A 26,612-nucleotide genomic window follows, 5' to 3' on the forward strand; every position below is an offset into this window, starting at 1 on the left:
TATGTTAATGATTCCAGCCTGAAACAATGCGTTATATAGCGTCGACAGTAGCGACTATTCGGGGTGATTTCGCCGCCTTTTGCGGTCTTGAGCTATTGGCATTCTATAGTCTGTCTAACGCCAGTCGATATTCCCAATGACGTTGTAACGTACAAAAAAGGCATGATTGCTGTTAGTGTTGCTCTTTATATGTGTTAAGTTACCCCACTATGAGTAAGTCCCAGGTAGTCTAGTGGTTAGGATTCCGCGCTCTCACCGCGGCGGCCGGGGTTCGATTCCCCGTCTGGGAAGATATTTTTGCGCCTTTTCTCCGGATCGATATTGATATTAATAACGGTATATGCTTCAAACAACTGTTATGTGTACGTGGTCAATGAAAGAAACGGTGTATGTTTGTCCTATATACTATATGATTTCCTTTTACAACCAATACTTTATATTTTATGTCTTCCTTCGGCTCAATATATAACGAGGCGGACTGATTGATGGTTCAGTACATGAAAATGAACTACAAATGTACTTGCTCAACAAATTTCAATCCCAGTACAACTGTTAGAGACATAAAGATAACCATCTCGTCTTGGTGCAAGACTATTTTAATAATCAGAGTGGCATGTATATACACGGTATGAAAATACACTACTTAAATTTAATGTTCTATCGTTGTGAAGGGGATGTAGCTCAGTGGTAGAGCGTTCGCTTTGCATGTGAAAGGCCCCGGGTTCGATCCCCGGCATCTCCACTCCTAATTTTTTGTCAATGTCATTAAGTCCACATAAACTATGTCTTTCGTGCACGATCAAGTGAAAATGCACAGTAAAATATAAGTGAGCATCTCCGACCTCTCTTAGGACACCTACATGAACACTTTGTCCTGCGGTAAAAGGCGGAATTGAAAAGGAAATATTGATGAAAATCCAGGGACGGGGATGTAGCTCAGTGGTAGAGCGTTCGCTTCGCATGTGAAAGGCCCCGGGTTCGATCCCCGGCATCTCCATATTTTTTGGCCGCAGACAAAATCGGCATCGAGAAATCAATTAAAGTAATCTCGCCTACACAATGCTGCTTTGCCTTGAAAATCATAGAAAGCGCAACGGAATATAAGTGCTGTTTGAACAGCGAACTCGGCACAGATGACTTAAAATTTCAAAAATCACTCTTTAGAGGCATGTCTCAAATGCACGCTCAAACATTTCAGGCAAAGCCGAATTAATACCACACTCCCTTTCCCCGACAGGTTTTACTTGTGTCACAATTTTAATATATGGATTATAACTTTAAAATCGTGTGTCAGATTAACAAATCGAATGTTTATGTTAATGATTCCAGCCTGAAACAATGCGTTATATAGCGTCGACAGTAGCGACTATTCGGGGTGATTTCGCCGCCTTTTGCGGTCTTGAGCTATTGGCATTCTATAGTCTGTCTAACGCCAGTCGATATTCCCAATGACGTTGTAACGTACAAAAAAGGCATGATTGCTGTTAGTGTTGCTCTTTATATGTGTTAAGTTACCCCACTATGAGTAAGTCCCAGGTAGTCTAGTGGTTAGGATTCCGCGCTCTCACCGCGGCGGCCGGGGTTCGATTCCCCGTCTGGGAAGATATTTTTGCGCCTTTTCTCCGGATCGATATTGATATTAATAACGGTATATGCTTCAAACAACTGTTATGTGTACGTGGTCAATGAAAGAAACGGTGTATGTTTGTCCTATATACTATATGATTTCCTTTTACAACCAATACTTTATATTTTATGTCTTCCTTCGGCTCAATATATAACGAGGCGGACTGATTGATGGTTCAGTACATGAAAATGAACTACAAATGTACTTGCTCAACAAATTTCAATCCCAGTACAACTGTTAGAGACATAAAGATAACCATCTCGTCTTGGTGCAAGACTATTTTAATAATCAGAGTGGCATGTATATACACGGTATGAAAATACACTACTTAAATTTAATGTTCTATCGTTGTGAAGGGGATGTAGCTCAGTGGTAGAGCGTTCGCTTTGCATGTGAAAGGCCCCGGGTTCGATCCCCGGCATCTCCACTCCTAATTTTTTGTCAATGTCATTAAGTCCACATAAACTATGTCTTTCGTGCACGATCAAGTGAAAATGCACAGTAAAATATAAGTGAGCATCTCCGACCTCTCTTAGGACACCTACATGAACACTTTGTCCTGCGGTAAAAGGCGGAATTGAAAAGGAAATATTGATGAAAATCCAGGGACGGGGATGTAGCTCAGTGGTAGAGCGTTCGCTTCGCATGTGAAAGGCCCCGGGTTCGATCCCCGGCATCTCCATATTTTTTGGCCGCAGACAAAATCGGCATCGAGAAATCAATTAAAGTAATCTCGCCTACACAATGCTGCTTTGCCTTGAAAATCATAGAAAGCGCAACGGAATATAAGTGCTGTTTGAACAGCGAACTCGGCACAGATGACTTAAAATTTCAAAAATCACTCTTTAGAGGCATGTCTCAAATGCACGCTCAAACATTTCAGGCAAAGCCGAATTAATACCACACTCCCTTTCCCCGACAGGTTTTACTTGTGTCACAATTTTAATATATGGATTATAACTTTAAAATCGTGTGTCAGATTAACAAATCGAATGTTTATGTTAATGATTCCAGCCTGAAACAATGCGTTATATAGCGTCGACAGTAGCGACTATTCGGGGTGATTTCGCCGCCTTTTGCGGTCTTGAGCTATTGGCATTCTATAGTCTGTCTAACGCCAGTCGATATTCCCAATGACGTTGTAACGTACAAAAAAGGCATGATTGCTGTTAGTGTTGCTCTTTATATGTGTTAAGTTACCCCACTATGAGTAAGTCCCAGGTAGTCTAGTGGTTAGGATTCCGCGCTCTCACCGCGGCGGCCGGGGTTCGATTCCCCGTCTGGGAAGATATTTTTGCGCCTTTTCTCCGGATCGATATTGATATTAATAACGGTATATGCTTCAAACAACTGTTATGTGTACGTGGTCAATGAAAGAAACGGTGTATGTTTGTCCTATATACTATATGATTTCCTTTTACAACCAATACTTTATATTTTATGTCTTCCTTCGGCTCAATATATAACGAGGCGGACTGATTGATGGTTCAGTACATGAAAATGAACTACAAATGTACTTGCTCAACAAATTTCAATCCCAGTACAACTGTTAGAGACATAAAGATAACCATCTCGTCTTGGTGCAAGACTATTTTAATAATCAGAGTGGCATGTATATACACGGTATGAAAATACACTACTTAAATTTAATGTTCTATCGTTGTGAAGGGGATGTAGCTCAGTGGTAGAGCGTTCGCTTTGCATGTGAAAGGCCCCGGGTTCGATCCCCGGCATCTCCACTCCTAATTTTTTGTCAATGTCATTAAGTCCACATAAACTATGTCTTTCGTGCACGATCAAGTGAAAATGCACAGTAAAATATAAGTGAGCATCTCCGACCTCTCTTAGGACACCTACATGAACACTTTGTCCTGCGGTAAAAGGCGGAATTGAAAAGGAAATATTGATGAAAATCCAGGGACGGGGATGTAGCTCAGTGGTAGAGCGTTCGCTTCGCATGTGAAAGGCCCCGGGTTCGATCCCCGGCATCTCCATATTTTTTGGCCGCAGACAAAATCGGCATCGAGAAATCAATTAAAGTAATCTCGCCTACACAATGCTGCTTTGCCTTGAAAATCATAGAAAGCGCAACGGAATATAAGTGCTGTTTGAACAGCGAACTCGGCACAGATGACTTAAAATTTCAAAAATCACTCTTTAGAGGCATGTCTCAAATGCACGCTCAAACATTTCAGGCAAAGCCGAATTAATACCACACTCCCTTTCCCCGACAGGTTTTACTTGTGTCACAATTTTAATATATGGATTATAACTTTAAAATCGTGTGTCAGATTAACAAATCGAATGTTTATGTTAATGATTCCAGCCTGAAACAATGCGTTATATAGCGTCGACAGTAGCGACTATTCGGGGTGATTTCGCCGCCTTTTGCGGTCTTGAGCTATTGGCATTCTATAGTCTGTCTAACGCCAGTCGATATTCCCAATGACGTTGTAACGTACAAAAAAGGCATGATTGCTGTTAGTGTTGCTCTTTATATGTGTTAAGTTACCCCACTATGAGTAAGTCCCAGGTAGTCTAGTGGTTAGGATTCCGCGCTCTCACCGCGGCGGCCGGGGTTCGATTCCCCGTCTGGGAAGATATTTTTGCGCCTTTTCTCCGGATCGATATTGATATTAATAACGGTATATGCTTCAAACAACTGTTATGTGTACGTGGTCAATGAAAGAAACGGTGTATGTTTGTCCTATATACTATATGATTTCCTTTTACAACCAATACTTTATATTTTATGTCTTCCTTCGGCTCAATATATAACGAGGCGGACTGATTGATGGTTCAGTACATGAAAATGAACTACAAATGTACTTGCTCAACAAATTTCAATCCCAGTACAACTGTTAGAGACATAAAGATAACCATCTCGTCTTGGTGCAAGACTATTTTAATAATCAGAGTGGCATGTATATACACGGTATGAAAATACACTACTTAAATTTAATGTTCTATCGTTGTGAAGGGGATGTAGCTCAGTGGTAGAGCGTTCGCTTTGCATGTGAAAGGCCCCGGGTTCGATCCCCGGCATCTCCACTCCTAATTTTTTGTCAATGTCATTAAGTCCACATAAACTATGTCTTTCGTGCACGATCAAGTGAAAATGCACAGTAAAATATAAGTGAGCATCTCCGACCTCTCTTAGGACACCTACATGAACACTTTGTCCTGCGGTAAAAGGCGGAATTGAAAAGGAAATATTGATGAAAATCCAGGGACGGGGATGTAGCTCAGTGGTAGAGCGTTCGCTTCGCATGTGAAAGGCCCCGGGTTCGATCCCCGGCATCTCCATATTTTTTGGCCGCAGACAAAATCGGCATCGAGAAATCAATTAAAGTAATCTCGCCTACACAATGCTGCTTTGCCTTGAAAATCATAGAAAGCGCAACGGAATATAAGTGCTGTTTGAACAGCGAACTCGGCACAGATGACTTAAAATTTCAAAAATCACTCTTTAGAGGCATGTCTCAAATGCACGCTCAAACATTTCAGGCAAAGCCGAATTAATACCACACTCCCTTTCCCCGACAGGTTTTACTTGTGTCACAATTTTAATATATGGATTATAACTTTAAAATCGTGTGTCAGATTAACAAATCGAATGTTTATGTTAATGATTCCAGCCTGAAACAATGCGTTATATAGCGTCGACAGTAGCGACTATTCGGGGTGATTTCGCCGCCTTTTGCGGTCTTGAGCTATTGGCATTCTATAGTCTGTCTAACGCCAGTCGATATTCCCAATGACGTTGTAACGTACAAAAAAGGCATGATTGCTGTTAGTGTTGCTCTTTATATGTGTTAAGTTACCCCACTATGAGTAAGTCCCAGGTAGTCTAGTGGTTAGGATTCCGCGCTCTCACCGCGGCGGCCGGGGTTCGATTCCCCGTCTGGGAAGATATTTTTGCGCCTTTTCTCCGGATCGATATTGATATTAATAACGGTATATGCTTCAAACAACTGTTATGTGTACGTGGTCAATGAAAGAAACGGTGTATGTTTGTCCTATATACTATATGATTTCCTTTTACAACCAATACTTTATATTTTATGTCTTCCTTCGGCTCAATATATAACGAGGCGGACTGATTGATGGTTCAGTACATGAAAATGAACTACAAATGTACTTGCTCAACAAATTTCAATCCCAGTACAACTGTTAGAGACATAAAGATAACCATCTCGTCTTGGTGCAAGACTATTTTAATAATCAGAGTGGCATGTATATACACGGTATGAAAATACACTACTTAAATTTAATGTTCTATCGTTGTGAAGGGGATGTAGCTCAGTGGTAGAGCGTTCGCTTTGCATGTGAAAGGCCCCGGGTTCGATCCCCGGCATCTCCACTCCTAATTTTTTGTCAATGTCATTAAGTCCACATAAACTATGTCTTTCGTGCACGATCAAGTGAAAATGCACAGTAAAATATAAGTGAGCATCTCCGACCTCTCTTAGGACACCTACATGAACACTTTGTCCTGCGGTAAAAGGCGGAATTGAAAAGGAAATATTGATGAAAATCCAGGGACGGGGATGTAGCTCAGTGGTAGAGCGTTCGCTTCGCATGTGAAAGGCCCCGGGTTCGATCCCCGGCATCTCCATATTTTTTGGCCGCAGACAAAATCGGCATCGAGAAATCAATTAAAGTAATCTCGCCTACACAATGCTGCTTTGCCTTGAAAATCATAGAAAGCGCAACGGAATATAAGTGCTGTTTGAACAGCGAACTCGGCACAGATGACTTAAAATTTCAAAAATCACTCTTTAGAGGCATGTCTCAAATGCACGCTCAAACATTTCAGGCAAAGCCGAATTAATACCACACTCCCTTTCCCCGACAGGTTTTACTTGTGTCACAATTTTAATATATGGATTATAACTTTAAAATCGTGTGTCAGATTAACAAATCGAATGTTTATGTTAATGATTCCAGCCTGAAACAATGCGTTATATAGCGTCGACAGTAGCGACTATTCGGGGTGATTTCGCCGCCTTTTGCGGTCTTGAGCTATTGGCATTCTATAGTCTGTCTAACGCCAGTCGATATTCCCAATGACGTTGTAACGTACAAAAAAGGCATGATTGCTGTTAGTGTTGCTCTTTATATGTGTTAAGTTACCCCACTATGAGTAAGTCCCAGGTAGTCTAGTGGTTAGGATTCCGCGCTCTCACCGCGGCGGCCGGGGTTCGATTCCCCGTCTGGGAAGATATTTTTGCGCCTTTTCTCCGGATCGATATTGATATTAATAACGGTATATGCTTCAAACAACTGTTATGTGTACGTGGTCAATGAAAGAAACGGTGTATGTTTGTCCTATATACTATATGATTTCCTTTTACAACCAATACTTTATATTTTATGTCTTCCTTCGGCTCAATATATAACGAGGCGGACTGATTGATGGTTCAGTACATGAAAATGAACTACAAATGTACTTGCTCAACAAATTTCAATCCCAGTACAACTGTTAGAGACATAAAGATAACCATCTCGTCTTGGTGCAAGACTATTTTAATAATCAGAGTGGCATGTATATACACGGTATGAAAATACACTACTTAAATTTAATGTTCTATCGTTGTGAAGGGGATGTAGCTCAGTGGTAGAGCGTTCGCTTTGCATGTGAAAGGCCCCGGGTTCGATCCCCGGCATCTCCACTCCTAATTTTTTGTCAATGTCATTAAGTCCACATAAACTATGTCTTTCGTGCACGATCAAGTGAAAATGCACAGTAAAATATAAGTGAGCATCTCCGACCTCTCTTAGGACACCTACATGAACACTTTGTCCTGCGGTAAAAGGCGGAATTGAAAAGGAAATATTGATGAAAATCCAGGGACGGGGATGTAGCTCAGTGGTAGAGCGTTCGCTTCGCATGTGAAAGGCCCCGGGTTCGATCCCCGGCATCTCCATATTTTTTGGCCGCAGACAAAATCGGCATCGAGAAATCAATTAAAGTAATCTCGCCTACACAATGCTGCTTTGCCTTGAAAATCATAGAAAGCGCAACGGAATATAAGTGCTGTTTGAACAGCGAACTCGGCACAGATGACTTAAAATTTCAAAAATCACTCTTTAGAGGCATGTCTCAAATGCACGCTCAAACATTTCAGGCAAAGCCGAATTAATACCACACTCCCTTTCCCCGACAGGTTTTACTTGTGTCACAATTTTAATATATGGATTATAACTTTAAAATCGTGTGTCAGATTAACAAATCGAATGTTTATGTTAATGATTCCAGCCTGAAACAATGCGTTATATAGCGTCGACAGTAGCGACTATTCGGGGTGATTTCGCCGCCTTTTGCGGTCTTGAGCTATTGGCATTCTATAGTCTGTCTAACGCCAGTCGATATTCCCAATGACGTTGTAACGTACAAAAAAGGCATGATTGCTGTTAGTGTTGCTCTTTATATGTGTTAAGTTACCCCACTATGAGTAAGTCCCAGGTAGTCTAGTGGTTAGGATTCCGCGCTCTCACCGCGGCGGCCGGGGTTCGATTCCCCGTCTGGGAAGATATTTTTGCGCCTTTTCTCCGGATCGATATTGATATTAATAACGGTATATGCTTCAAACAACTGTTATGTGTACGTGGTCAATGAAAGAAACGGTGTATGTTTGTCCTATATACTATATGATTTCCTTTTACAACCAATACTTTATATTTTATGTCTTCCTTCGGCTCAATATATAACGAGGCGGACTGATTGATGGTTCAGTACATGAAAATGAACTACAAATGTACTTGCTCAACAAATTTCAATCCCAGTACAACTGTTAGAGACATAAAGATAACCATCTCGTCTTGGTGCAAGACTATTTTAATAATCAGAGTGGCATGTATATACACGGTATGAAAATACACTACTTAAATTTAATGTTCTATCGTTGTGAAGGGGATGTAGCTCAGTGGTAGAGCGTTCGCTTTGCATGTGAAAGGCCCCGGGTTCGATCCCCGGCATCTCCACTCCTAATTTTTTGTCAATGTCATTAAGTCCACATAAACTATGTCTTTCGTGCACGATCAAGTGAAAATGCACAGTAAAATATAAGTGAGCATCTCCGACCTCTCTTAGGACACCTACATGAACACTTTGTCCTGCGGTAAAAGGCGGAATTGAAAAGGAAATATTGATGAAAATCCAGGGACGGGGATGTAGCTCAGTGGTAGAGCGTTCGCTTCGCATGTGAAAGGCCCCGGGTTCGATCCCCGGCATCTCCATATTTTTTGGCCGCAGACAAAATCGGCATCGAGAAATCAATTAAAGTAATCTCGCCTACACAATGCTGCTTTGCCTTGAAAATCATAGAAAGCGCAACGGAATATAAGTGCTGTTTGAACAGCGAACTCGGCACAGATGACTTAAAATTTCAAAAATCACTCTTTAGAGGCATGTCTCAAATGCACGCTCAAACATTTCAGGCAAAGCCGAATTAATACCACACTCCCTTTCCCCGACAGGTTTTACTTGTGTCACAATTTTAATATATGGATTATAACTTTAAAATCGTGTGTCAGATTAACAAATCGAATGTTTATGTTAATGATTCCAGCCTGAAACAATGCGTTATATAGCGTCGACAGTAGCGACTATTCGGGGTGATTTCGCCGCCTTTTGCGGTCTTGAGCTATTGGCATTCTATAGTCTGTCTAACGCCAGTCGATATTCCCAATGACGTTGTAACGTACAAAAAAGGCATGATTGCTGTTAGTGTTGCTCTTTATATGTGTTAAGTTACCCCACTATGAGTAAGTCCCAGGTAGTCTAGTGGTTAGGATTCCGCGCTCTCACCGCGGCGGCCGGGGTTCGATTCCCCGTCTGGGAAGATATTTTTGCGCCTTTTCTCCGGATCGATATTGATATTAATAACGGTATATGCTTCAAACAACTGTTATGTGTACGTGGTCAATGAAAGAAACGGTGTATGTTTGTCCTATATACTATATGATTTCCTTTTACAACCAATACTTTATATTTTATGTCTTCCTTCGGCTCAATATATAACGAGGCGGACTGATTGATGGTTCAGTACATGAAAATGAACTACAAATGTACTTGCTCAACAAATTTCAATCCCAGTACAACTGTTAGAGACATAAAGATAACCATCTCGTCTTGGTGCAAGACTATTTTAATAATCAGAGTGGCATGTATATACACGGTATGAAAATACACTACTTAAATTTAATGTTCTATCGTTGTGAAGGGGATGTAGCTCAGTGGTAGAGCGTTCGCTTTGCATGTGAAAGGCCCCGGGTTCGATCCCCGGCATCTCCACTCCTAATTTTTTGTCAATGTCATTAAGTCCACATAAACTATGTCTTTCGTGCACGATCAAGTGAAAATGCACAGTAAAATATAAGTGAGCATCTCCGACCTCTCTTAGGACACCTACATGAACACTTTGTCCTGCGGTAAAAGGCGGAATTGAAAAGGAAATATTGATGAAAATCCAGGGACGGGGATGTAGCTCAGTGGTAGAGCGTTCGCTTCGCATGTGAAAGGCCCCGGGTTCGATCCCCGGCATCTCCATATTTTTTGGCCGCAGACAAAATCGGCATCGAGAAATCAATTAAAGTAATCTCGCCTACACAATGCTGCTTTGCCTTGAAAATCATAGAAAGCGCAACGGAATATAAGTGCTGTTTGAACAGCGAACTCGGCACAGATGACTTAAAATTTCAAAAATCACTCTTTAGAGGCATGTCTCAAATGCACGCTCAAACATTTCAGGCAAAGCCGAATTAATACCACACTCCCTTTCCCCGACAGGTTTTACTTGTGTCACAATTTTAATATATGGATTATAACTTTAAAATCGTGTGTCAGATTAACAAATCGAATGTTTATGTTAATGATTCCAGCCTGAAACAATGCGTTATATAGCGTCGACAGTAGCGACTATTCGGGGTGATTTCGCCGCCTTTTGCGGTCTTGAGCTATTGGCATTCTATAGTCTGTCTAACGCCAGTCGATATTCCCAATGACGTTGTAACGTACAAAAAAGGCATGATTGCTGTTAGTGTTGCTCTTTATATGTGTTAAGTTACCCCACTATGAGTAAGTCCCAGGTAGTCTAGTGGTTAGGATTCCGCGCTCTCACCGCGGCGGCCGGGGTTCGATTCCCCGTCTGGGAAGATATTTTTGCGCCTTTTCTCCGGATCGATATTGATATTAATAACGGTATATGCTTCAAACAACTGTTATGTGTACGTGGTCAATGAAAGAAACGGTGTATGTTTGTCCTATATACTATATGATTTCCTTTTACAACCAATACTTTATATTTTATGTCTTCCTTCGGCTCAATATATAACGAGGCGGACTGATTGATGGTTCAGTACATGAAAATGAACTACAAAAGTACTTGCTCAACAAATTTCAATCCCAGTACAACTGTTAGAGACATAAAGATAACCATCTCGTCTTGGTGCAAGACTATTTTAATAATCAGAGTGGCATGTATATACACGGTATGAAAATACACTACTTAAATTTAATGTTCTATCGTTGTGAAGGGGATGTAGCTCAGTGGTAGAGCGTTCGCTTTGCATGTGAAAGGCCCCGGGTTCGATCCCCGGCATCTCCACTCCTAATTTTTTGTCAATGTCATTAAGTCCACATAAACTATGTCTTTCGTGCACGATCAAGTGAAAATGCACAGTAAAATATAAGTGAGCATCTCCGACCTCTCTTAGGACACCTACATGAACACTTTGTCCTGCGGTAAAAGGCGGAATTGAAAAGGAAATATTGATGAAAATCCAGGGACGGGGATGTAGCTCAGTGGTAGAGCGTTCGCTTCGCATGTGAAAGGCCCCGGGTTCGATCCCCGGCATCTCCATATTTTTTGGCCGCAGACAAAATCGGCATCGAGAAATCAATTAAAGTAATCTCGCCTACACAATGCTGCTTTGCCTTGAAAATGATAGAAAGCGCAACGGAATATAAGTGCTGTTTGAACAGCGAACTCGGCACAGATGACTTAAAATTTCAAAAATCACTCTTTAGAGGCATGTCTCAAATGCACGCTCAAACATTTCAGGCAAAGCCGAATTAATACCACACTCCCTTTCCCCGACAGGTTTTACTTGTGTCACAATTTTAATATATGGATTATAACTTTAAAATCGTGTGTCAGATTAACAAATCGAATGTTTATGTTAATGATTCCAGCCTGAAACAATGCGTTATATAGCGTCGACAGTAGCGACTATTCGGGGTGATTTCGCCGCCTTTTGCGGTCTTGAGCTATTGGCATTCTATAGTCTGTCTAACGCCAGTCGATATTCCCAATGACGTTGTAACGTACAAAAAAGGCATGATTGCTGTTAGTGTTGCTCTTTATATGTGTTAAGTTACCCCACTATGAGTAAGTCCCAGGTAGTCTAGTGGTTAGGATTCCGCGCTCTCACCGCGGCGGCCGGGGTTCGATTCCCCGTCTGGGAAGATATTTTTGCGCCTTTTCTCCGGATCGATATTGATATTAATAACGGTATATGCTTCAAACAACTGTTATGTGTACGTGGTCAATGAAAGAAACGGTGTATGTTTGTCCTATATACTATATGATTTCCTTTTACAACCAATACTTTATATTTTATGTCTTCCTTCGGCTCAATATATAACGAGGCGGACTGATTGATGGTTCAGTACATGAAAATGAACTACAAATGTACTTGCTCAACAAATTTCAATCCCAGTACAACTGTTAGAGACATAAAGATAACCATCTCGTCTTGGTGCAAGACTATTTTAATAATCAGAGTGGCATGTATATACACGGTATGAAAATACACTACTTAAATTTAATGTTCTATCGTTGTGAAGGGGATGTAGCTCAGTGGTAGAGCGTTCGCTTTGCATGTGAAAGGCCCCGGGTTCGATCCCCGGCATCTCCACTCCTAATTTTTTGTCAATGTCATTAAGTCCACATAAACTATGTCTTTCGTGCACGATCAAGTGAAAATGCACAGTAAAATATAAGTGAGCATCTCCGACCTCTCTTAGGACACCTACATGAACACTTTGTCCTGCGGTAAAAGGCGGAATTGAAAAGGAAATATTGATGAAAATCCAGGGACGGGGATGTAGCTCAGTGGTAGAGCGTTCGCTTCGCATGTGAAAGGCCCCGGGTTCGATCCCCGGCATCTCCATATTTTTTGGCCGCAGACAAAATCGGCATCGAGAAATCAATTAAAGTAATCTCGCCTACACAATGCTGCTTTGCCTTGAAAATCATAGAAAGCGCAACGGAATATAAGTGCTGTTTGAACAGCGAACTCGGCACAGATGACTTAAAATTTCAAAAATCACTCTTTAGAGGCATGTCTCAAATGCACGCTCAAACATTTCAGGCAAAGCCGAATTAATACCACACTCCCTTTCCCCGACAGGTTTTACTTGTGTCACAATTTTAATATATGGATTATAACTTTAAAATCGTGTGTCAGATTAACAAATCGAATGTTTATGTTAATGATTCCAGCCTGAAACAATGCGTTATATAGCGTCGACAGTAGCGACTATTCGGGGTGATTTCGCCGCCTTTTGCGGTCTTGAGCTATTGGCATTCTATAGTCTGTCTAACGCCAGTCGATATTCCCAATGACGTTGTAACGTACAAAAAAGGCATGATTGCTGTTAGTGTTGCTCTTTATATGTGTTAAGTTACCCCACTATGAGTAAGTCCCAGGTAGTCTAGTGGTTAGGATTCCGCGCTCTCACCGCGGCGGCCGGGGTTCGATTCCCCGTCTGGGAAGATATTTTTGCGCCTTTTCTCCGGATCGATATTGATATTAATAACGGTATATGCTTCAAACAACTGTTATGTGTACGTGGTCAATGAAAGAAACGGTGTATGTTTGTCCTATATACTATATGATTTCCTTTTACAACCAATACTTTATATTTTATGTCTTCCTTCGGCTCAATATATAACGAGGCGGACTGATTGATGGTTCAGTACATGAAAATGAACTACAAATGTACTTGCTCAACAAATTTCAATCCCAGTACAACTGTTAGAGACATAAAGATAACCATCTCGTCTTGGTGCAAGACTATTTTAATAATCAGAGTGGCATGTATATACACGGTATGAAAATACACTACTTAAATTTAATGTTCTATCGTTGTGAAGGGGATGTAGCTCAGTGGTAGAGCGTTCGCTTTGCATGTGAAAGGCCCCGGGTTCGATCCCCGGCATCTCCACTCCTAATTTTTTGTCAATGTCATTAAGTCCACATAAACTATGTCTTTCGTGCACGATCAAGTGAAAATGCACAGTAAAATATAAGTGAGCATCTCCGACCTCTCTTAGGACACCTACATGAACACTTTGTCCTGCGGTAAAAGGCGGAATTGAAAAGGAAATATTGATGAAAATCCAGGGACGGGGATGTAGCTCAGTGGTAGAGCGTTCGCTTCGCATGTGAAAGGCCCCGGGTTCGATCCCCGGCATCTCCATATTTTTTTTGCCGCAGACAAAATCGGCATCGAGAAATCAATTAAAGTAATCTCGCCTACACAATGCTGCTTTGCCTTGAAAATGATAGAAAGCGCAACGGAATATAAGTGCTGTTTGAACAGCGAACTCGGCACAGATGACTTAAAATTTCAAAAATCACTCTTTAGAGGCATGTCTCAAATGCACGCTCAAACATTTCAGGCAAAGCCGAATTAATACCACACTCCCTTTCCCCGACAGGTTTTACTTGTGTCACAATTTTAATATATGGATTATAACTTTAAAATCGTGTGTCAGATTAACAAATCGAATGTTTATGTTAATGATTCCAGCCTGAAACAATGCGTTATATAGCGTCGACAGTAGCGACTATTCGGGGTGATTTCGCCGCCTTTTGCGGTCTTGAGCTATTGGCATTCTATAGTCTGTCTAACGCCAGTCGATATTCCCAATGACGTTGTAACGTACAAAAAAGGCATGATTGCTGTTAGTGTTGCTCTTTATATGTGTTAAGTTACCCCACTATGAGTAAGTCCCAGGTAGTCTAGTGGTTAGGATTCCGCGCTCTCACCGCGGCGGCCGGGGTTCGATTCCCCGTCTGGGAAGATATTTTTGCGCCTTTTCTCCGGATCGATATTGATATTAATAACGGTATATGCTTCAAACAACTGTTATGTGTACGTGGTCAATGAAAGAAACGGTGTATGTTTGTCCTATATACTATATGATTTCCTTTTACAACCAATACTTTATATTTTATGTCTTCCTTCGGCTCAATATATAACGAGGCGGACTGATTGATGGTTCAGTACATGAAAATGAACTACAAATGTACTTGCTCAACAAATTTCAATCCCAGTACAACTGTTAGAGACATAAAGATAACCATCTCGTCTTGGTGCAAGAATATTTTAATAATCAGAGTGGCATGTATATACACGGTATGAAAATACACTACTTAAATTTAATGTTCTATCGTTGTGAAGGGGATGTAGCTCAGTGGTAGAGCGTTCGCTTTGCATGTGAAAGGCCCCGGGTTCGATCCCCGGCATCTCCACTCCTAATTTTTTGTCAATGTCATTAAGTCCACATAAACTATGTCTTTCGTGCACGATCAAGTGAAAATGCACAGTAAAATATAAGTGAGCATCTCCGACCTCTCTTAGGACACCTACATGAACACTTTGTCCTGCGGTAAAAGGCGGAATTGAAAAGGAAATATTGATGAAAATCCAGGGACGGGGATGTAGCTCAGTGGTAGAGCGTTCGCTTCGCATGTGAAAGGCCCCGGGTTCGATCCCCGGCATCTCCATATTTTTTGGCCGCAGACAAAATCGGCATCGAAAAATCAATTAAAGTAATCTCGCCTACACAATGCTGCTTTGCCTTGAAAATGATAGAAAGCGCAACGGAATATAAGTGCTGTTTGAACAGCGAACTCGGCACAGATGACTTAAAATTTCAAAAATCACTCTTTAGAGGCATGTCTCAAATGCACGCTCAAACATTTCAGGCAAAGCCGAATTAATACCACACTCCCTTTCCCCGACAGGTTTTACTTGTGTCACAATTTTAATATATGGATTATAACTTTAAAATCGTGTGTCAGATTAACAAATCGAATGTTTATGTTAATGATTCCAGCCTGAAACAATGCGTTATATAGCGTCGACAGTAGCGACTATTCGGGGTGATTTCGCCGCCTTTTGCGGTCTTGAGCTATTGGCATTCTATAGTCTGTCTAACGCCAGTCGATATTCCCAATGACGTTGTAACGTACAAAAAAGGCATGATTGCTGTTAGTGTTGCTCTTTATATGTGTTAAGTTACCCCACTATGAGTAAGTCCCAGGTAGTCTAGTGGTTAGGATTCCGCGCTCTCACCGCGGCGGCCGGGGTTCGATTCCCCGTCTGGGAAGATATTTTTGCGCCTTTTCTCCGGATCGATATTGATATTAATAACGGTATATGCTTCAAACAACTGTTATGTGTACGTGGTCAATGAAAGAAACGGTGTATGTTTGTCCTATATACTATATGATTTCCTTTTACAACCAATACTTTATATTTTATGTCTTCCTTCGGCTCAATATATAACGAGGCGGACTGATTGATGGTTCAGTACATGAAAATGAACTACAAATGTACTTGCTCAACAAATTTCAATCCCAGTACAACTGTTAGAGACATAAAGATAACCATCTCGTCTTGGTGCAAGACTATTTTAATAATCAGAGTGGCATGTATATACACGGTATGAAAATACACTACTTAAATTTAATGTTCTATCGTTGTGAAGGGGATGTAGCTCAGTGGTAGAGCGTTCGCTTTGCATGTGAAAGGCCCCGGGTTCGATCCCCGGCATCTCCACTCCTAATTTTTTGTCAATGTCATTAAGTCCACATAAACTATGTCTTTCGTGCACGATCAAGTGAAAATGCACAGTAAAATATAAGTGAGCATCTCCGACCTCTCTTAGGACACCTACATGAACACTTTGTCCTGCGGTAAAAGGCGGAATTGAAAAGGAAATATTGATGAAAATCCAGGGACGGGGATGTAGCTCAGTGGTAGAGCGTTCGCTTCGCATGTGAAAGGCCCCGGGTTCGATCCCCGGCATCTCCATATTTTTTGGCCGCAGACAAAATCGGCATCGAGAAATCAATTAAAGTAATCTCGCCTACACAATGCTGCTTTGCCTTGAAAATCATAGAAAGCGCAACGGAATATAAGTGCTGTTTGAACAGCGAACTCGGCACAGATGACTTAAAATTTCAAAAATCACTCTTTAGAGGCATGTCTCAAATGCACGCTCAAACATTTCAGGCAAAGCCGAATTAATACCACACTCCCTTTCCCCGACAGGTTTTACTTGTGTCACAATTTTAATATATGGATTATAACTTTAAAATCGTGTGTCAGATTAACAAATCGAATGTTTATGTTAATGATTCCAGCCTGAAACAATGCGTTATATAGCGTCGACAGTAGCGACTATTCGGGGTGATTTCGCCGCCTTTTGCGGTCTTGAGCTATTGGCATTCTATAGTCTGTCTAACGCCAGTCGATATTCCCAATGACGTTGTAACGTACAAAAAAGGCATGATTGCTGTTAGTGTTGCTCTTTATATGTGTTAAGTTACCCCACTATGAGTAAGTCCCAGGTAGTCTAGTGGTTAGGATTCCGCGCTCTCACCGCGGCGGCCGGGGTTCGATTCCCCGTCTGGGAAGATATTTTTGCGCCTTTTCTCCGGATCGATATTGATATTAATAACGGTATATGCTTCAAACAACTGTTATGTGTACGTGGTCAATGAAAGAAACGGTGTATGTTTGTCCTATATACTATATGATTTCCTTTTACAACCAATACTTTATATTTTATGTCTTCCTTCGGCTCAATATATAACGAGGCGGACTGATTGATGGTTCAGTACATGAAAATGAACTACAAATGTACTTGCTCAACAAATTTCAATCCCAGTACAACTGTTAGAGACATAAAGATAACCATCTCGTCTTGGTGCAAGACTATTTTAATAATCAGAGTGGCATGTATATACACGGTATGAAAATACACTACTTAAATTTAATGTTCTATCGTTGTGAAGGGGATGTAGCTCAGTGGTAGAGCGTTCGCTTTGCATGTGAAAGGCCCCGGGTTCGATCCCCGGCATCTCCACTCCTAATTTTTTGTCAATGTCATTAAGTCCACATAAACTATGTCTTTCGTGCACGATCAAGTGAAAATGCACAGTAAAATATAAGTGAGCATCTCCGACCTCTCTTAGGACACCTACATGAACACTTTGTCCTGCGGTAAAAGGCGGAATTGAAAAGGAAATATTGATGAAAATCCAGGGACGGGGATGTAGCTCAGTGGTAGAGCGTTCGCTTCGCATGTGAAAGGCCCCGGGTTCGATCCCCGGCATCTCCATATTTTTTGGCCGCAGACAAAATCGGCATCGAGAAATCAATTAAAGTAATCTCGCCTACACAATGCTGCTTTGCCTTGAAAATCATAGAAAGCGCAACGGAATATAAGTGCTGTTTGAACAGCGAACTCGGCACAGATGACTTAAAATTTCAAAAATCACTCTTTAGAGGCATGTCTCAAATGCACGCTCAAACATTTCAGGCAAAGCCGAATTAATACCACACTCCCTTTCCCCGACAGGTTTTACTTGTGTCACAATTTTAATATATGGATTATAACTTTAAAATCGTGTGTCAGATTAACAAATCGAATGTTTATGTTAATGATTCCAGCCTGAAACAATGCGTTATATAGCGTCGACAGTAGCGACTATTGGGGGTGATTTCGCCGCCTTTTGCGGTCTTGAGCTATTGGCATTCTATAGTCTGTCTAACGCCAGTCGATATTCCCAATGACGTTGTAACGTACAAAAAAGGCATGATTGCTGTTAGTGTTGCTCTTTATATGTGTTAAGTTACCCCACTATGAGTAAGTCCCAGGTAGTCTAGTGGTTAGGATTCCGCGCTCTCACCGCGGCGGCCGGGGTTCGATTCCCCGTCTGGGAAGATATTTTTGCGCCTTTTCTCCGGATCGATATTGATATTAATAACGGTATATGCTTCAAACAACTGTTATGTGTACGTGGTCAATGAAAGAAACGGTGTATGTTTGTCCTATATACTATATGATTTCCTTTTACAACCAATACTTTATATTTTATGTCTTCCTTCGGCTCAATATATAACGAGGCGGACTGATTGATGGTTCAGTACATGAAAATGAACTACAAATGTACTTGCTCAACAAATTTCAATCCCAGTACAACTGTTAGAGACATAAAGATAACCATCTCGTCTTGGTGCAAGACTATTTTAATAATCAGAGTGGCATGTATATACACGGTATGAAAATACACTACTTAAATTTAATGTTCTATCGTTGTGAAGGGGATGTAGCTCAGTGGTAGAGCGTTCGCTTTGCATGTGAAAGGCCCCGGGTTCGATCCCCGGCATCTCCACTCCTAATTTTTTGTCAATGTCATTAAGTCCACATAAACTATGTCTTTCGTGCACGATCAAGTGAAAATGCACAGTAAAATATAAGTGAGCATCTCCGACCTCTCTTAGGACACCTACATGAACACTTTGTCCTGCGGTAAAAGGCGGAATTGAAAAGGAAATATTGATGAAAATCCAGGGACGGGGATGTAGCTCAGTGGTAGAGCGTTCGCTTCGCATGTGAAAGGCCCCGGGTTCGATCCCCGGCATCTCCATATTTTTTGGCCGCAGACAAAATCGGCATCGAGAAATCAATTAAAGTAATCTCGCCTACACAATGCTGCTTTGCCTTGAAAATCATAGAAAGCGCAACGGAATATAAGTGCTGTTTGAACAGCGAACTCGGCACAGATGACTTAAAATTTCAAAAATCACTCTTTAGAGGCATGTCTCAAATGCACGCTCAAACATTTCAGGCAAAGCCGAATTAATACCACACTCCCTTTCCCCGACAGGTTTTACTTGTGTCACAATTTTAATATATGGATTATAACTTTAAAATCGTGTGTCAGATTAACAAATCGAATGTTTATGTTAATGATTCCAGCCTGAAACAATGCGTTATATAGCGTCGACAGTAGCGACTATTGGGGGTGATTTCGCCGCCTTTTGCGGTCTTGAGCTATTGGCATTCTATAGTCTGTCTAACGCCAGTCGATATTCCCAATGACGTTGTAACGTACAAAAAAGGCATGATTGCTGTTAGTGTTGCTCTTTATATGTGTTAAGTTACCCCACTATGAGTAAGTCCCAGGTAGTCTAGTGGTTAGGATTCCGCGCTCTCACCGCGGCGGCCGGGGTTCGATTCCCCGTCTGGGAAGATATTTTTGCGCCTTTTCTCCGGATCGATATTGATATTAATAACGGTATATGCTTCAAACAACTGTTATGTGTACGTGGTCAATGAAAGAAACGGTGTATGTTTGTCCTATATACTATATGATTTCCTTTTACAACCAATACTTTATATTTTATGTCTTCCTTCGGCTCAATATATAACGAGGCGGACTGATTGATGGTTCAGTACATGAAAATGAACTACAAATGTACTTGCTCAACAAATTTCAATCCCAGTACAACTGTTAGAGACATAAAGATAACCATCTCGTCTTGGTGCAAGACTATTTTAATAATCAGAGTGGCATGTATATACACGGTATGAAAATACACTACTTAAATTTAATGTTCTATCGTTGTGAAGGGGATGTAGCTCAGTGGTAGAGCGTTCGCTTTGCATGTGAAAGGCCCCGGGTTCGATCCCCGGCATCTCCACTCCTAATTTTTTGTCAATGTCATTAAGTCCACATAAACTATGTCTTTCGTGCACGATCAAGTGAAAATGCACAGTAAAATATAAGTGAGCATCTCCGACCTCTCTTAGGACACCTACATGAACACTTTGTCCTGCGGTAAAAGGCGGAATTGAAAAGGAAATATTGATGAAAATCCAGGGACGGGGATGTAGCTCAGTGGTAGAGCGTTCGCTTCGCATGTGAAAGGCCCCGGGTTCGATCCCCGGCATCTCCATATTTTTTGGCCGCAGACAAAATCGGCATCGAGAAATCAATTAAAGTAATCTCGCCTACACAATGCTGCTTTGCCTTGAAAATCATAGAAAGCGCAACGGAATATAAGTGCTGTTTGAACAGCGAACTCGGCACAGATGACTTAAAATTTCAAAAATCACTCTTTAGAGGCATGTCTCAAATGCACGCTCAAACATTTCAGGCAAAGCCGAATTAATACCACACTCCCTTTCCCCGACAGGTTTTACTTGTGTCACAATTTTAATATATGGATTATAACTTTAAAATCGTGTGTCAGATTAACAAATCGAATGTTTATGTTAATGATTCCAGCCTGAAACAATGCGTTATATAGCGTCGACAGTAGCGACTATTCGGGGTGATTTCGCCGCCTTTTGCGGTCTTGAGCTATTGGCATTCTATAGTCTGTCTAACGCCAGTCGATATTCCCAATGACGTTGTAACGTACAAAAAAGGCATGATTGCTGTTAGTGTTGCTCTTTATATGTGTTAAGTTACCCCACTATGAGTAAGTCCCAGGTAGTCTAGTGGTTAGGATTCCGCGCTCTCACCGCGGCGGCCGGGGTTCGATTCCCCGTCTGGGAAGATATTTTTGCGCCTTTTCTCCGGATCGATATTGATATTAATAACGGTATATGCTTCAAACAACTGTTATGTGTACGTGGTCAATGAAAGAAACGGTGTATGTTTGTCCTATATACTATATGATTTCCTTTTACAACCAATACTTTATATTTTATGTCTTCCTTCGGCTCAATATATAACGAGGCGGACTGATTGATGGTTCAGTACATGAAAATGAACTACAAATGTACTTGCTCAACAAATTTCAATCCCAGTACAACTGTTAGAGACATAAAGATAACCATCTCGTCTTGGTGCAAGACTATTTTAATAATCAGAGTGGCATGTATATACACGGTATGAAAATACACTACTTAAATTTAATGTTCTATCGTTGTGAAGGGGATGTAGCTCAGTGGTAGAGCGTTCGCTTTGCATGTGAAAGGCCCCGGGTTCGATCCCCGGCATCTCCACTCCTAATTTTTTGTCAATGTCATTAAGTCCACATAAACTATGTCTTTCGTGCACGATCAAGTGAAAATGCACAGTAAAATATAAGTGAGCATCTCCGACCTCTCTTAGGACACCTACATGAACACTTTGTCCTGCGGTAAAAGGCGGAATTGAAAAGGAAATATTGATGAAAATCCAGGGACGGGGATGTAGCTCAGTGGTAGAGCGTTCGCTTCGCATGTGAAAGGCCCCGGGTTCGATCCCCGGCATCTCCATATTTTTTGGCCGCAGACAAAATCGGCATCGAGAAATCAATTAAAGTAATCTCGCCTACACAATGCTGCTTTGCCTTGAAAATCATAGAAAGCGCAACGGAATATAAGTGCTGTTTGAACAGCGAACTCGGCACAGATGACTTAAAATTTCAAAAATCACTCTTTAGAGGCATGTCTCAAATGCACGCTCAAACATTTCAGGCAAAGCCGAATTAATACCACACTCCCTTTCCCCGACAGGTTTTACTTGTGTCACAATTTTAATATATGGATTATAACTTTAAAATCGTGTGTCAGATTAACAAATCGAATGTTTATGTTAATGATTCCAGCCTGAAACAATGCGTTATATAGCGTCGACAGTAGCGACTATTCGGGGTGATTTCGCCGCCTTTTGCGGTCTTGAGCTATTGGCATTCTATAGTCTGTCTAACGCCAGTCGATATTCCCAATGACGTTGTAACGTACAAAAAAGGCATGATTGCTGTTAGTGTTGCTCTTTATATGTGTTAAGTTACCCCACTATGAGTAAGTCCCAGGTAGTCTAGTGGTTAGGATTCCGCGCTCTCACCGCGGCGGCCGGGGTTCGATTCCCCGTCTGGGAAGATATTTTTGCGCCTTTTCTCCGGATCGATATTGATATTAATAACGGTATATGCTTCAAACAACTGTTATGTGTACGTGGTCAATGAAAGAAACGGTGTATGTTTGTCCTATATACTATATGATTTCCTTTTACAACCAATACTTTATATTTTATGTCTTCCTTCGGCTCAATATATAACGAGGCGGACTGATTGATGGTTCAGTACATGAAAATGAACTACAAATGTACTTGCTCAACAAATTTCAATCCCAGTACAACTGTTAGAGACATAAAGATAACCATCTCGTCTTGGTGCAAGACTATTTTAATAATCAGAGTGGCATGTATATACACGGTATGAAAATACACTACTTAAATTTAATGTTCTATCGTTGTGAAGGGGATGTAGCTCAGTGGTAGAGCGTTCGCTTTGCATGTGAAAGGCCCCGGGTTCGATCCCCGGCATCTCCACTCCTAATTTTTTGTCAATGTCATTAAGTCCACATAAACTATGTCTTTCGTGCACGATCAAGTGAAAATGCACAGTAAAATATAAGTGAGCATCTCCGACCTCTCTTAGGACACCTACATGAACACTTTGTCCTGCGGTAAAAGGCGGAATTGAAAAGGAAATATTGATGAAAATCCAGGGACGGGGATGTAGCTCAGTGGTAGAGCGTTCGCTTCGCATGTGAAAGGCCCCGGGTTCGATCCCCGGCATCTCCATATTTTTTGGCCGCAGACAAAATCGGCATCGAGAAATCAATTAAAGTAATCTCGCCTACACAATGCTGCTTTGCCTTGAAAATCATAGAAAGCGCAACGGAATATAAGTGCTGTTTGAACAGCGAACTCGGCACAGATGACTTAAAATTTCAAAAATCACTCTTTAGAGGCATGTCTCAAATGCACGCTCAAACATTTCAGGCAAAGCCGAATTAATACCACACTCCCTTTCCCCGACAGGTTTTACTTGTGTCACAATTTTAATATATGGATTATAACTTTAAAATCGTGTGTCAGATTAACAAATCGAATTGTTTATGTTAATGATTCCAGCCTGAAACAATGCGTTATATAGCGTCGACAGTAGCGACTATTCGGGGTGATTTCGCCGCCTTTTGCGGTCTTGAGCTATTGGCATTCTATAGTCTGTCTAACGCCAGTCGATATTCCCAATGACGTTGTAACGTACAAAAAAGGCATGATTGCTGTTAGTGTTGCTCTTTATATGTGTTAAGTTACCCCACTATGAGTAAGTCCCAGGTAGTCTAGTGGTTAGGATTCCGCGCTCTCACCGCGGCGGCCGGGGTTCGATTCCCCGTCTGGGAAGATATTTTTGCGCCTTTTCTCCGGATCGATATTGATATTAATAACGGTATATGCTTCAAACAACTGTTATGTGTACGTGGTCAATGAAAGAAACGGTGTATGTTTGTCCTATATACTATATGATTTCCTTTTACAACCAATACTTTATATTTTATGTCTTCCTTCGGCTCAATATATAACGAGGCGGACTGATTGATGGTTCAGTACATGAAAATGAACTACAAATGTACTTGCTCAACAAATTTCAATCCCAGTACAACTGTTAGAGACATAAAGATAACCATCTCGTCTTGGTGCAAGACTATTTTAATAATCAGAGTGGCATGTATATACACGGTATGAAAATACACTACTTAAATTTAATGTTCTATCGTTGTGAAGGGGATGTAGCTCAGTGGTAGAGCGTTCGCTTTGCATGTGAAAGGCCCCGGGTTCGATCCCCGGCATCTCCACTCCTAATTTTTTGTCAATGTCATTAAGTCTACATAAACTATGTCTTTCGTGCACGATCAAGTGAAAATGCACAGTAAAATATAAGTGAGCATCTCCGACCTCTCTTAGGACACCTACATGAACACTTTGTCCTGCGGTAAAAGGCGGAATTGAAAAGGAAATATTGATGAAAATCCAGGGACGGGGATGTAGCTCAGTGGTAGAGCGTTCGCTTCGCATGTGAAAGGCCCCGGGTTCGATCCCCGGCATCTCCATATTTTTTGGCCGCAGACAAAATCGGCATCGAGAAATCAATTAAAGTAATCTCGCCTACACAATGCTGCTTTGCCTTGAAAATCATAGAAAGCGCAACGGAATATAAGTGCTGTTTGAACAGCGAACTCGGCACAGATGACTTAAAATTTCAAAAATCACTCTTTAGAGGCATGTCTCAAATGCACGCTCAAACATTTCAGGCAAAGCCGAATTAATACCACACTCCCTTTCCCCGACAGGTTTTACTTGTGTCACAATTTTAATATATGGATTATAACTTTAAAATCGTGTGTCAGATTAACAAATCGAATGTTTATGTTAATGATTCCAGCCTGAAACAATGCGTTATATAGCGTCGACAGTAGCGACTATTCGGGGTGATTTCGCCGCCTTTTGCGGTCTTGAGCTATTGGCATTCTATAGTCTGTCTAACGCCAGTCGATATTCCCAATGACGTTGTAACGTACAAAAAAGGCATGATTGCTGTTAGTGTTGCTCTTTATATGTGTTAAGTTACCCCACTATGAGTAAGTCCCAGGTAGTCTAGTGGTTAGGATTCCGCGCTCTCACCGCGGCGGCCGGGGTTCGATTCCCCGTCTGGGAAGATATTTTTGCGCCTTTTCTCCGGATCGATATTGATATTAATAACGGTATATGCTTCAAACAACTGTTATGTGTACGTGGTCAATGAAAGAAACGGTGTATGTTTGTCCTATATACTATATGATTTCCTTTTACAACCAATACTTTATATTTTATGTCTTCCTTCGGCTCAATATATAACGAGGCGGACTGATTGATGGTTCAGTACATGAAAATGAACTACAAATGTACTTGCTCAACAAATTTCAATCCCAGTACAACTGTTAGAGACATAAAGATAACCATCTCGTCTTGGTGCAAGACTATTTTAATAATCAGAGTGGCATGTATATACACGGTATGAAAATACACTACTTAAATTTAATGTTCTATCGTTGTGAAGGGGATGTAGCTCAGTGGTAGAGCGTTCGCTTTGCATGTGAAAGGCCCCGGGTTCGATCCCCGGCATCTCCACTCCTAATTTTTTGTCAATGTCATTAAGTCCACATAAACTATGTCTTTCGTGCACGATCAAGTGAAAATGCACAGTAAAATATAAGTGAGCATCTCCGACCTCTCTTAGGACACCTACATGAACACTTTGTCCTGCGGTAAAAGGCGGAATTGAAAAGGAAATATTGATGAAAATCCAGGGACGGGGATGTAGCTCAGTGGTAGAGCGTTCGCTTCGCATGTGAAAGGCCCCGGGTTCGATCCCCGGCATCTCCATATTTTTTGGCCGCAGACAAAATCGGCATCGAGAAATCAATTAAAGTAATCTCGCCTACACAATGCTGCTTTGCCTTGAAAATCATAGAAAGCGCAACGGAATATAAGTGCTGTTTGAACAGCGAACTCGGCACAGATGACTTAAAATTTCAAAAATCACTCTTTAGAGGCATGTCTCAAATGCACGCTCAAACATTTCAGGCAAAGCCGAATTAATACCACACTCCCTTTCCCCGACAGGTTTTACTTGTGTCACAATTTTAATATATGGATTATAACTTTAAAATCGTGTGTCAGATTAACAAATCGAATGTTTATGTTAATGATTCCAGCCTGAAACAATGCGTTATATAGCGTCGACAGTAGCGACTATTCGGGGTGATTTCGCCGCCTTTTGCGGTCTTGAGCTATTGGCATTCTATAGTCTGTCTAACGCCAGTCGATATTCCCAATGACGTTGTAACGTACAAAAAAGGCATGATTGCTGTTAGTGTTGCTCTTTATATGTGTTAAGTTACCCCACTATGAGTAAGTCCCAGGTAGTCTAGTGGTTAGGATTCCGCGCTCTCACCGCGGCGGCCGGGGTTCGATTCCCCGTCTGGGAAGATATTTTTGCGCCTTTTCTCCGGATCGATATTGATATTAATAACGGTATATGCTTCAAACAACTGTTATGTGTACGTGG

The 26,612-nt window shown here is 41.3% G+C and overlaps 61 non-coding genes across 61 annotated transcripts; all 61 read left to right on the forward strand.

The window, feature by feature from the left end:
• The first annotated feature begins 218 nt into the window (after positions 1-218).
• On the forward strand, positions 219-290 carry Trnae-cuc (transfer RNA glutamic acid (anticodon CUC)). The gene has a single exon. It is a non-coding gene; the product is annotated as a tRNA-Glu (tRNA).
• A 380-nt stretch (positions 291-670) lies between these two features.
• Trnaa-ugc (transfer RNA alanine (anticodon UGC)) lies at positions 671-742 on the forward strand. The gene has a single exon. It is a non-coding gene; the product is annotated as a tRNA-Ala (tRNA).
• Positions 743-925: 183 nt separating this feature from the next.
• Positions 926-997, forward strand: Trnaa-cgc (transfer RNA alanine (anticodon CGC)). Its single transcript has one exon. It is a non-coding gene; the product is annotated as a tRNA-Ala (tRNA).
• Positions 998-1,530: 533 nt separating this feature from the next.
• Trnae-cuc (transfer RNA glutamic acid (anticodon CUC)) lies at positions 1,531-1,602 on the forward strand. Its single transcript has one exon. It is a non-coding gene; the product is annotated as a tRNA-Glu (tRNA).
• Positions 1,603-1,982: 380 nt separating this feature from the next.
• Positions 1,983-2,054, forward strand: Trnaa-ugc (transfer RNA alanine (anticodon UGC)). Its single transcript has one exon. It is a non-coding gene; the product is annotated as a tRNA-Ala (tRNA).
• A 183-nt stretch (positions 2,055-2,237) lies between these two features.
• On the forward strand, positions 2,238-2,309 carry Trnaa-cgc (transfer RNA alanine (anticodon CGC)). Its single transcript has one exon. It is a non-coding gene; the product is annotated as a tRNA-Ala (tRNA).
• Positions 2,310-2,842: 533 nt separating this feature from the next.
• On the forward strand, positions 2,843-2,914 carry Trnae-cuc (transfer RNA glutamic acid (anticodon CUC)). The gene has a single exon. It is a non-coding gene; the product is annotated as a tRNA-Glu (tRNA).
• Positions 2,915-3,294: 380 nt separating this feature from the next.
• Positions 3,295-3,366, forward strand: Trnaa-ugc (transfer RNA alanine (anticodon UGC)). The gene has a single exon. It is a non-coding gene; the product is annotated as a tRNA-Ala (tRNA).
• A 183-nt stretch (positions 3,367-3,549) lies between these two features.
• Trnaa-cgc (transfer RNA alanine (anticodon CGC)) lies at positions 3,550-3,621 on the forward strand. Its single transcript has one exon. It is a non-coding gene; the product is annotated as a tRNA-Ala (tRNA).
• A 533-nt stretch (positions 3,622-4,154) lies between these two features.
• On the forward strand, positions 4,155-4,226 carry Trnae-cuc (transfer RNA glutamic acid (anticodon CUC)). Its single transcript has one exon. It is a non-coding gene; the product is annotated as a tRNA-Glu (tRNA).
• A 380-nt stretch (positions 4,227-4,606) lies between these two features.
• On the forward strand, positions 4,607-4,678 carry Trnaa-ugc (transfer RNA alanine (anticodon UGC)). Its single transcript has one exon. It is a non-coding gene; the product is annotated as a tRNA-Ala (tRNA).
• A 183-nt stretch (positions 4,679-4,861) lies between these two features.
• On the forward strand, positions 4,862-4,933 carry Trnaa-cgc (transfer RNA alanine (anticodon CGC)). The gene has a single exon. It is a non-coding gene; the product is annotated as a tRNA-Ala (tRNA).
• A 533-nt stretch (positions 4,934-5,466) lies between these two features.
• Positions 5,467-5,538, forward strand: Trnae-cuc (transfer RNA glutamic acid (anticodon CUC)). Its single transcript has one exon. It is a non-coding gene; the product is annotated as a tRNA-Glu (tRNA).
• Positions 5,539-5,918: 380 nt separating this feature from the next.
• On the forward strand, positions 5,919-5,990 carry Trnaa-ugc (transfer RNA alanine (anticodon UGC)). The gene has a single exon. It is a non-coding gene; the product is annotated as a tRNA-Ala (tRNA).
• A 183-nt stretch (positions 5,991-6,173) lies between these two features.
• Positions 6,174-6,245, forward strand: Trnaa-cgc (transfer RNA alanine (anticodon CGC)). The gene has a single exon. It is a non-coding gene; the product is annotated as a tRNA-Ala (tRNA).
• Positions 6,246-6,778: 533 nt separating this feature from the next.
• Trnae-cuc (transfer RNA glutamic acid (anticodon CUC)) lies at positions 6,779-6,850 on the forward strand. The gene has a single exon. It is a non-coding gene; the product is annotated as a tRNA-Glu (tRNA).
• Positions 6,851-7,230: 380 nt separating this feature from the next.
• Trnaa-ugc (transfer RNA alanine (anticodon UGC)) lies at positions 7,231-7,302 on the forward strand. The gene has a single exon. It is a non-coding gene; the product is annotated as a tRNA-Ala (tRNA).
• A 183-nt stretch (positions 7,303-7,485) lies between these two features.
• Positions 7,486-7,557, forward strand: Trnaa-cgc (transfer RNA alanine (anticodon CGC)). Its single transcript has one exon. It is a non-coding gene; the product is annotated as a tRNA-Ala (tRNA).
• Positions 7,558-8,090: 533 nt separating this feature from the next.
• Positions 8,091-8,162, forward strand: Trnae-cuc (transfer RNA glutamic acid (anticodon CUC)). Its single transcript has one exon. It is a non-coding gene; the product is annotated as a tRNA-Glu (tRNA).
• Positions 8,163-8,542: 380 nt separating this feature from the next.
• On the forward strand, positions 8,543-8,614 carry Trnaa-ugc (transfer RNA alanine (anticodon UGC)). Its single transcript has one exon. It is a non-coding gene; the product is annotated as a tRNA-Ala (tRNA).
• A 183-nt stretch (positions 8,615-8,797) lies between these two features.
• On the forward strand, positions 8,798-8,869 carry Trnaa-cgc (transfer RNA alanine (anticodon CGC)). The gene has a single exon. It is a non-coding gene; the product is annotated as a tRNA-Ala (tRNA).
• Positions 8,870-9,402: 533 nt separating this feature from the next.
• On the forward strand, positions 9,403-9,474 carry Trnae-cuc (transfer RNA glutamic acid (anticodon CUC)). Its single transcript has one exon. It is a non-coding gene; the product is annotated as a tRNA-Glu (tRNA).
• A 380-nt stretch (positions 9,475-9,854) lies between these two features.
• Trnaa-ugc (transfer RNA alanine (anticodon UGC)) lies at positions 9,855-9,926 on the forward strand. The gene has a single exon. It is a non-coding gene; the product is annotated as a tRNA-Ala (tRNA).
• A 183-nt stretch (positions 9,927-10,109) lies between these two features.
• On the forward strand, positions 10,110-10,181 carry Trnaa-cgc (transfer RNA alanine (anticodon CGC)). The gene has a single exon. It is a non-coding gene; the product is annotated as a tRNA-Ala (tRNA).
• A 533-nt stretch (positions 10,182-10,714) lies between these two features.
• On the forward strand, positions 10,715-10,786 carry Trnae-cuc (transfer RNA glutamic acid (anticodon CUC)). Its single transcript has one exon. It is a non-coding gene; the product is annotated as a tRNA-Glu (tRNA).
• A 380-nt stretch (positions 10,787-11,166) lies between these two features.
• Positions 11,167-11,238, forward strand: Trnaa-ugc (transfer RNA alanine (anticodon UGC)). Its single transcript has one exon. It is a non-coding gene; the product is annotated as a tRNA-Ala (tRNA).
• Positions 11,239-11,421: 183 nt separating this feature from the next.
• On the forward strand, positions 11,422-11,493 carry Trnaa-cgc (transfer RNA alanine (anticodon CGC)). Its single transcript has one exon. It is a non-coding gene; the product is annotated as a tRNA-Ala (tRNA).
• Positions 11,494-12,026: 533 nt separating this feature from the next.
• Positions 12,027-12,098, forward strand: Trnae-cuc (transfer RNA glutamic acid (anticodon CUC)). Its single transcript has one exon. It is a non-coding gene; the product is annotated as a tRNA-Glu (tRNA).
• Positions 12,099-12,478: 380 nt separating this feature from the next.
• Positions 12,479-12,550, forward strand: Trnaa-ugc (transfer RNA alanine (anticodon UGC)). The gene has a single exon. It is a non-coding gene; the product is annotated as a tRNA-Ala (tRNA).
• A 183-nt stretch (positions 12,551-12,733) lies between these two features.
• Positions 12,734-12,805, forward strand: Trnaa-cgc (transfer RNA alanine (anticodon CGC)). Its single transcript has one exon. It is a non-coding gene; the product is annotated as a tRNA-Ala (tRNA).
• Positions 12,806-13,338: 533 nt separating this feature from the next.
• Positions 13,339-13,410, forward strand: Trnae-cuc (transfer RNA glutamic acid (anticodon CUC)). Its single transcript has one exon. It is a non-coding gene; the product is annotated as a tRNA-Glu (tRNA).
• A 380-nt stretch (positions 13,411-13,790) lies between these two features.
• On the forward strand, positions 13,791-13,862 carry Trnaa-ugc (transfer RNA alanine (anticodon UGC)). The gene has a single exon. It is a non-coding gene; the product is annotated as a tRNA-Ala (tRNA).
• A 183-nt stretch (positions 13,863-14,045) lies between these two features.
• Trnaa-cgc (transfer RNA alanine (anticodon CGC)) lies at positions 14,046-14,117 on the forward strand. Its single transcript has one exon. It is a non-coding gene; the product is annotated as a tRNA-Ala (tRNA).
• A 534-nt stretch (positions 14,118-14,651) lies between these two features.
• Positions 14,652-14,723, forward strand: Trnae-cuc (transfer RNA glutamic acid (anticodon CUC)). Its single transcript has one exon. It is a non-coding gene; the product is annotated as a tRNA-Glu (tRNA).
• Positions 14,724-15,103: 380 nt separating this feature from the next.
• On the forward strand, positions 15,104-15,175 carry Trnaa-ugc (transfer RNA alanine (anticodon UGC)). The gene has a single exon. It is a non-coding gene; the product is annotated as a tRNA-Ala (tRNA).
• A 183-nt stretch (positions 15,176-15,358) lies between these two features.
• Positions 15,359-15,430, forward strand: Trnaa-cgc (transfer RNA alanine (anticodon CGC)). The gene has a single exon. It is a non-coding gene; the product is annotated as a tRNA-Ala (tRNA).
• Positions 15,431-15,963: 533 nt separating this feature from the next.
• Trnae-cuc (transfer RNA glutamic acid (anticodon CUC)) lies at positions 15,964-16,035 on the forward strand. Its single transcript has one exon. It is a non-coding gene; the product is annotated as a tRNA-Glu (tRNA).
• A 380-nt stretch (positions 16,036-16,415) lies between these two features.
• On the forward strand, positions 16,416-16,487 carry Trnaa-ugc (transfer RNA alanine (anticodon UGC)). Its single transcript has one exon. It is a non-coding gene; the product is annotated as a tRNA-Ala (tRNA).
• A 183-nt stretch (positions 16,488-16,670) lies between these two features.
• Trnaa-cgc (transfer RNA alanine (anticodon CGC)) lies at positions 16,671-16,742 on the forward strand. The gene has a single exon. It is a non-coding gene; the product is annotated as a tRNA-Ala (tRNA).
• Positions 16,743-17,275: 533 nt separating this feature from the next.
• Trnae-cuc (transfer RNA glutamic acid (anticodon CUC)) lies at positions 17,276-17,347 on the forward strand. Its single transcript has one exon. It is a non-coding gene; the product is annotated as a tRNA-Glu (tRNA).
• A 380-nt stretch (positions 17,348-17,727) lies between these two features.
• Positions 17,728-17,799, forward strand: Trnaa-ugc (transfer RNA alanine (anticodon UGC)). Its single transcript has one exon. It is a non-coding gene; the product is annotated as a tRNA-Ala (tRNA).
• Positions 17,800-17,982: 183 nt separating this feature from the next.
• Positions 17,983-18,054, forward strand: Trnaa-cgc (transfer RNA alanine (anticodon CGC)). The gene has a single exon. It is a non-coding gene; the product is annotated as a tRNA-Ala (tRNA).
• A 533-nt stretch (positions 18,055-18,587) lies between these two features.
• On the forward strand, positions 18,588-18,659 carry Trnae-cuc (transfer RNA glutamic acid (anticodon CUC)). Its single transcript has one exon. It is a non-coding gene; the product is annotated as a tRNA-Glu (tRNA).
• Positions 18,660-19,039: 380 nt separating this feature from the next.
• Positions 19,040-19,111, forward strand: Trnaa-ugc (transfer RNA alanine (anticodon UGC)). The gene has a single exon. It is a non-coding gene; the product is annotated as a tRNA-Ala (tRNA).
• Positions 19,112-19,294: 183 nt separating this feature from the next.
• Positions 19,295-19,366, forward strand: Trnaa-cgc (transfer RNA alanine (anticodon CGC)). The gene has a single exon. It is a non-coding gene; the product is annotated as a tRNA-Ala (tRNA).
• A 533-nt stretch (positions 19,367-19,899) lies between these two features.
• On the forward strand, positions 19,900-19,971 carry Trnae-cuc (transfer RNA glutamic acid (anticodon CUC)). Its single transcript has one exon. It is a non-coding gene; the product is annotated as a tRNA-Glu (tRNA).
• Positions 19,972-20,351: 380 nt separating this feature from the next.
• Trnaa-ugc (transfer RNA alanine (anticodon UGC)) lies at positions 20,352-20,423 on the forward strand. Its single transcript has one exon. It is a non-coding gene; the product is annotated as a tRNA-Ala (tRNA).
• Positions 20,424-20,606: 183 nt separating this feature from the next.
• Positions 20,607-20,678, forward strand: Trnaa-cgc (transfer RNA alanine (anticodon CGC)). Its single transcript has one exon. It is a non-coding gene; the product is annotated as a tRNA-Ala (tRNA).
• A 533-nt stretch (positions 20,679-21,211) lies between these two features.
• On the forward strand, positions 21,212-21,283 carry Trnae-cuc (transfer RNA glutamic acid (anticodon CUC)). Its single transcript has one exon. It is a non-coding gene; the product is annotated as a tRNA-Glu (tRNA).
• A 380-nt stretch (positions 21,284-21,663) lies between these two features.
• On the forward strand, positions 21,664-21,735 carry Trnaa-ugc (transfer RNA alanine (anticodon UGC)). The gene has a single exon. It is a non-coding gene; the product is annotated as a tRNA-Ala (tRNA).
• Positions 21,736-21,918: 183 nt separating this feature from the next.
• On the forward strand, positions 21,919-21,990 carry Trnaa-cgc (transfer RNA alanine (anticodon CGC)). Its single transcript has one exon. It is a non-coding gene; the product is annotated as a tRNA-Ala (tRNA).
• A 533-nt stretch (positions 21,991-22,523) lies between these two features.
• On the forward strand, positions 22,524-22,595 carry Trnae-cuc (transfer RNA glutamic acid (anticodon CUC)). The gene has a single exon. It is a non-coding gene; the product is annotated as a tRNA-Glu (tRNA).
• Positions 22,596-22,975: 380 nt separating this feature from the next.
• Positions 22,976-23,047, forward strand: Trnaa-ugc (transfer RNA alanine (anticodon UGC)). The gene has a single exon. It is a non-coding gene; the product is annotated as a tRNA-Ala (tRNA).
• Positions 23,048-23,230: 183 nt separating this feature from the next.
• Positions 23,231-23,302, forward strand: Trnaa-cgc (transfer RNA alanine (anticodon CGC)). Its single transcript has one exon. It is a non-coding gene; the product is annotated as a tRNA-Ala (tRNA).
• Positions 23,303-23,836: 534 nt separating this feature from the next.
• On the forward strand, positions 23,837-23,908 carry Trnae-cuc (transfer RNA glutamic acid (anticodon CUC)). The gene has a single exon. It is a non-coding gene; the product is annotated as a tRNA-Glu (tRNA).
• Positions 23,909-24,288: 380 nt separating this feature from the next.
• Positions 24,289-24,360, forward strand: Trnaa-ugc (transfer RNA alanine (anticodon UGC)). Its single transcript has one exon. It is a non-coding gene; the product is annotated as a tRNA-Ala (tRNA).
• A 183-nt stretch (positions 24,361-24,543) lies between these two features.
• Trnaa-cgc (transfer RNA alanine (anticodon CGC)) lies at positions 24,544-24,615 on the forward strand. Its single transcript has one exon. It is a non-coding gene; the product is annotated as a tRNA-Ala (tRNA).
• Positions 24,616-25,148: 533 nt separating this feature from the next.
• On the forward strand, positions 25,149-25,220 carry Trnae-cuc (transfer RNA glutamic acid (anticodon CUC)). The gene has a single exon. It is a non-coding gene; the product is annotated as a tRNA-Glu (tRNA).
• A 380-nt stretch (positions 25,221-25,600) lies between these two features.
• Positions 25,601-25,672, forward strand: Trnaa-ugc (transfer RNA alanine (anticodon UGC)). Its single transcript has one exon. It is a non-coding gene; the product is annotated as a tRNA-Ala (tRNA).
• A 183-nt stretch (positions 25,673-25,855) lies between these two features.
• On the forward strand, positions 25,856-25,927 carry Trnaa-cgc (transfer RNA alanine (anticodon CGC)). The gene has a single exon. It is a non-coding gene; the product is annotated as a tRNA-Ala (tRNA).
• A 533-nt stretch (positions 25,928-26,460) lies between these two features.
• Trnae-cuc (transfer RNA glutamic acid (anticodon CUC)) lies at positions 26,461-26,532 on the forward strand. The gene has a single exon. It is a non-coding gene; the product is annotated as a tRNA-Glu (tRNA).
• Positions 26,533-26,612: the final 80 nt, after the last annotated feature.

This window comes from Mytilus galloprovincialis, chromosome 2 (genome assembly GCF_965363235.1).
Source record: "Mytilus galloprovincialis chromosome 2, xbMytGall1.hap1.1, whole genome shotgun sequence".
Classification (NCBI taxonomy): domain Eukaryota; kingdom Metazoa; phylum Mollusca; class Bivalvia; order Mytilida; family Mytilidae; genus Mytilus; species Mytilus galloprovincialis.